Raw genomic sequence first — 6,357 nt, forward strand, 5'->3', positions numbered from 1 at the left:
GTTTTGGACTCGTCTACCATGTAGCTTGTTCTCTGTGCATGGATATGTTGGACTGATCTGCCATGTAGGTTGCTCTCTGTATATGAACATATTGGACTTGTGTGCCATGTAGCTAGCTATCTGTATATGGACATGCACAAATCATTAGCCATGTAGCCAGCTCTGTCTGTATGAACATGTTGGACTCATTTGCCTTGTAGCTAGTCCTCTATATATACACATGTTGGGCTCATCTGCCATGTAGCTAGTATTATGTATATCGACATGTTGGACTACACTTCCATGAAGTTGGCTCTCAGTATATGGACACATTGGACTCATCTGCCATGTAGCTGGAATTCTGTATATACAAATGGCGGACTCATCTGAAATATAGCTGGAACTCTGTATATGGAAATGATGCACTACTCTGCCATGAATTTTGCTCTCTGTATATGGACATTTTGGACTCGAATGCCATGCAGCTAGTTCTCTGTATTTGGACATTTTGGACTCGTCTACCATGTGGCTACTACTCTGTCCATGTATATGTTGGACTGATCTGCCATGTAGGTAGCTCTCTATATATGAACATATTGGATTCATCTGCCTTATAGCTAGATCTCAGTATATGGACATGTTGGACTCATCTGCCATGTGGCCATGTGGCCAGCTCTCTGTGTAGAAACATGTTGGAATCATCTCCCATGTAGCTATTTCTCTATATATACAAATGTTAAACTCATCTGCCATGTAGCTAACTCTCTGTTTGAACACATTGTACTCATCTGCCATGTAGCTAACTCTCAGTATATGGACACATTGGACTCATCTGTCATGTAGCTGGAACTCTGTTTACAGAAATGATGCACTGCTCTACCATGTAGCCAACTCTCTGTACAAGGATATGTTACAATGATCTGCCATTCAAGTAGCTCTCTGTATATGAACATATTTTACTTGTCTGCCATGTAGCTAGCTCTCTCTGTATGGACATGTTGGACTCATCAGCCATTTTGCCAGGTCTATCTGTATGAACATGTTGGAATCACCTGCTTTGTACCTAGTCCTCTATATATACAATGCTGTTCTCATCTGCCATGTAGCTAACTCTCAGTATACGAACATGTTGGACTCTTCTGCCATGTAGCCAGCTCTCTCTATATGAACATGTTGTACTCATCTGCCTTGTAGCTAGTCCACTATATATACACATGTTGTACTCATCAGCCATGTAGCTAACTCTCTATGTATGAACATGTTGGACTCATCTGCCTTTTTAGCTAGTCCTCTATATATTCCTATGTTGGACTCCTCTGCCATGAAGGTAGCTCTCAGTATAAGGACATGTTTTACGTATCTTCAATGTAGCTAGTGCTTTGCATTTGGACATGTTCAACTCTCCTGCCATGTAAATAGCTCTCTGTGCATGGATATGTTGGTCTGATCTACCATGTAGGTAGCTCTCTGTACATTAATATATTGGACTTGTCTGCCATGTAGCTAACTCTCTGTTTTTGGACATGTTGTACTTATCAGCCATGTAGCCAGCCCTCTGTATGAACATGTTGGACTCATCTGCCTTGTAGCTAGTCCCCTATATATACACATGTTGGACTCATGTAGCTAGTACTCAGTATGTGGACATGTAGGATTAGTCTGCCATGTAACTTCCTCTCAGTATATGGACACATTGAACTCATCTGCCATGTAGTTAGAACTCTGTATATGGACATTTTGGATTCCCCTGCCATGTAACTAACTCTCTGTGCATGTATATGTTGGACTGATCTGCCAGGTAGGTAGCTCTCTGTATATGAACATAGTGGTCTTGTCTGCCATGTAGCTGTCTCTCTGTATATGCACATGTTGGACTCATTAGCAATTCAGGCAGGTCTCTGTATGAACATTTTGGGCTCATCTGCCTTGTAGATATTCCTCTGTATATACACATGTTGGACTCATCACACATGTATCCAGCTCTCGCTGTATGATCATGTTGGACTCATTTTCATTGTAGCTAGTCCTCTATATATACACATGTTCGACTTATCTGCCATGTAGCTAACTCTCATTATGTGGACATATAAGTCTCATCTGCTATGTAGCTAGAACTCTATATATGGAAATGTTGCACTACTCTTCCATGTAGCTAGCTCTCTGTATATGGACATTTTGGACTCGTCTACATATTGGACTCATCTGCCATGCAGATAACTCTCAGTATATGGACATGTTGGACTTATCAGCCATGTATCTAGTACTCTGTATATGGACATGTTTGACTACTCTACCATGTAGCTTGCTCACCTTAATAACCATAATACCTATTATCTTATTAGCATTCGCTGCCTGTGAGGCAGCCTTTGGCCTCTGACTTCTCATTGTAGTTTCCAACACCTATGTCTTAGATTACGTCCAAAATCTTAACCTACTCCAATGCTAAAAGTTATTATCCCTTATCTCATACTAATACCCTTATCATGATATTCAAAAAAGAATATAATCTGAATCAATGTAACCTCTTATATCTTTCTAATTAACCGAATCACTCTACCCCTACTTAACCAAACCATAGACTTAAGCCTTAACACATTCCTCTCTCCTCTTCAGACTCCTTATCCACCCCTTTACGAATTTTAACCACCTGACTTCTACCACTAATACTGATAGCAAGTCAATTTCATCTAAATACAGAATTTGAACTCGGACAAAAACCTACATCTCTATGCTTATTAACTAACAAATAATAACATTTACTGCTTCTGAACTAATTATGGTCTACATTCTATTTGAAGCTACCCTAATCCCAACCCTTATTCTCATTATTCGATGAGGTAACCAAACCGAACGTCTTAATGCCGGCCGATACTTTCTATTTTATACATAGTGGATCACTTCCATTATTAGTTGCTCTTATTTTACTCCAAAATACCCTAGGCTCCCTATACATATTTTAATCCAATTTATTGCTCAACACTTATCCTTTTCTATCTCTTCTAATTTCCTATGACTAGCCTGTATACTAGCATTTGTAGTAAAAATACCATTATACGGTCTCCACCTATGACTACCTAAAGCACATGCAGAAGCCCCCATTTCCGGTTTTATAGTCCTTGCCGCTATCCTTCTTAAACTAGGCGGCTATGGCATAATATGAATTACAATCCTAATAGATCCTTTCAATTACTCAATAGCATTTCTTTTTATAATACTATCCCTGTGAGGGATAGTAATAACTAGCCTCATCTGCTTACGTCAAACTGACCTAAAATCCTTAATCGCTTACTCATCATTAAGTCATATAGCTCTAGCAATTGTAGCCATGCTCATTCAAACGCCATGAGGATTTATAGGCACAACAACCCTCATAATTGCTCACAGTTTAACATCCTCTATAATATTCTGCTTAGCCAATACCAACTATGAACGTATTCACAACCGAACTATAATCCTAGCTTGAGGCTTACAATCAATTCTCCTATTAATAGTCCTATGATGAGTTACTGCCTCCTTAATCAATCAATCAATCAATTTTATTGGGGAACTCTTCATTACCTTAACTACATTCTCCTGATCAAAATTATCCCTCTTAATAATAGGATTAAATATATTAATCACAGCCCTCTGCTCCCTATACATACTCATTACCACCCAACGAGGTATAACCTCATTCCATATTAACACAATTAAACCCACCTTAACTCGAGAACATACCCTAATAACATTGCATATCTCTCCCCTAATCCTGTTATCTATTAACCCAAAGATCATCCTAGACACTATATACTGTAAATATAGTTTAAACAAAACATTAGATTGTGAATCTAATAATAGAAATAAATATCTTGTTATTTACAAAGGAAAGAACTAAGAACTGCTAACTTTTTATTCCATGTCTTAAAAACATGGCTTCCTTGACTTTTAAAGGATAGTAATAATCCATTGGTCTTAGGGCCCAAAAAATTGGTGCAACTCCAAATAAAAGTAATTAACCTTATACCTACATTTACCATAATAATATTTTTTACCCTAATCATTCCTACTATTATATCCATTATACATATCTACCAAACTAAACTTTATCCTCATTACATTAAGACAGCAATTTCATATGCATTTGCTATCAGTATAATTCCAGTCCTAATATTCATTAATTCAAACCAAGAAATTATAACCTCCAACTGACACTGAGTTACAGTTAATTCCATAAAGATTATACTCAGCTTTAAACTAGATTACTTCTCCCTAATCTTCATCCCAGTTGCACTATTTGTATACGATCCATTAGAGAATTATCCCTTTGATACATAGAAGCAGACCCTAATATCAACCAAATCCTCAAATATCTACTAACATTTTTAATTACAATAATTATCCTAGTCACAGCTAATAACATATTTCAATTATTTATTGGTTGAGAAGGAGTAGGAATTATATCATTTCTTCTAATCGGATGATGATACACACGAACAGACGCTAACACCGCAGCTCTCCAAGCCATCCTGTATAACTGTATTGGAGATATTGGATTTATTTTAGCTATTACATGATTCTTTATCCACTCAAACTCATGAGATCTTCAACAAATTATAATAAATACCCTAGAAGCTAATACTTTATCCCTACTAGGCATTCTGCTAGCTGCAACAAGAATATCAGCTCAATTCGGCCCCCACCCCTGATTCCTCTCAGCAATGGAAGGCCCGAAACCAGTCTCAGCCCTACTACATTCCAGCACAATAGTTGTAGCCGGTATCTTTTTATTAGTATGTTTCCACTGAACCGTAAAAAATAATAGCACCGTTCTAACACTCATACTCTGCCTATGTGACCTAACAACCTTATTCACAGACATTTGTGCACTTACACAAAATGATATAAAAAAAAATTATTGCTTTCTCCAAATCCAGTCAATTAGGATTAATATACAGAGTTCTAGCTACATGTCAGATGAGTCCAACATGTCCATATACTGAGAGCTAGCTACATGGCAGAGTAGTCCAACATGTCCTTAAACAGAGTACAAGTTACATGGCAGATGACTCCAACATTTCCATATACAGAGTTCTAGCTACATTTCTATATCTATGTCTATGTCTATGTCTATGTCTATGTCTATATCTATATCTATATAATTGGCTACAAGGCTGATGTGTTCAACATTTTCATACAGAAAGAGCCATGGCTACATAGGTGATGAGTCCAACATGTCCATATACAGAGATCTAGCTACATGGCAGACAACTCCAATATGTTCATATAAAGAGAGCTACAAAAATGCATATGAGTACAACATATCCATGTACAGAGTTCTAGCTATATTGCAGATGAGTCCAACATGTCCATATACTGAGACCTAGCTTCATGGCAGAATAGTCCAACACATCCATATACAGAGTACTAGCTACATTTCACATGAGTCCAACATGTCCATATATTGAGAGCTAGACACATGGCAGATGAGTCCAACATGTGTATATATAGAGGACTAGCTACAAGGCAGATGAGTCCAATATGTTCATAAAGAGAGAGCTGTCTACATGGCTAATGAGTCCAGCATGTAAATATAAAGAGAGCCAGCTACATGACAGACAAGTCCAATACGTTCATATACAGAAAGCTAACTACATGGCAGATCAGTCCAAAATATATATACACAGAGAGATGTATATATATGTATATATAACTACATGGCAGATGAGTCCAAATTGTCCACATACAGAGAGTGGGCAACATAGCATACGAGTCCAAATGTCAATATACTGAGAGCTAGCTACTTGGCAGGGAAGTGCAACATGTCCATATACAGAGTTCTAGCTATATGGCAGATGAGTCCAACATGTCCATATATTGAGAGATAGCTACATGGCAGCATAGTACAAGATGTCCATATATAGTGTACTAACTACATGGCAGATGTGTCCAACATGTCCATATACTGAGAGATAGCTACATGGCAGATGAGTACAACATGTGTATATATAGAGGACTAGCTACAAGGCAGATGAGTCCAACATGTTCATACACAGAGAGCTGGCTACAAAGGTGATGAGTCCAAAACGTCCATATACAGAGAGATGTCTACATGGCAGACAAGTCTAATATGTTCACATATAGAGGGACACCTACATGGCTGATTAGTCCATAATATCCATGCACAGAGAGCTAGCTAAAAGGCAGATGAGTCCAACATGTGTATATATAGAGGACTAGATACAAGGCAGATGACACCAACAGGTTCATACAGAGAGAGATGGATGCATGACTGTTGAGTCCAACATGTCCATATACAGAGAGCTAGATATATGGCAGACATGTTCAATGTGTTCATATACAGAGAGCTACCTACATGGCAGATCAGTCAAACATATCCAT

This window comes from Chrysochloris asiatica, unplaced genomic scaffold (assembly GCF_000296735.1).
Source record: "Chrysochloris asiatica unplaced genomic scaffold, ChrAsi1.0 scaffold00571, whole genome shotgun sequence".
In the NCBI taxonomy this organism is placed as follows: domain Eukaryota; kingdom Metazoa; phylum Chordata; class Mammalia; order Afrosoricida; family Chrysochloridae; genus Chrysochloris; species Chrysochloris asiatica.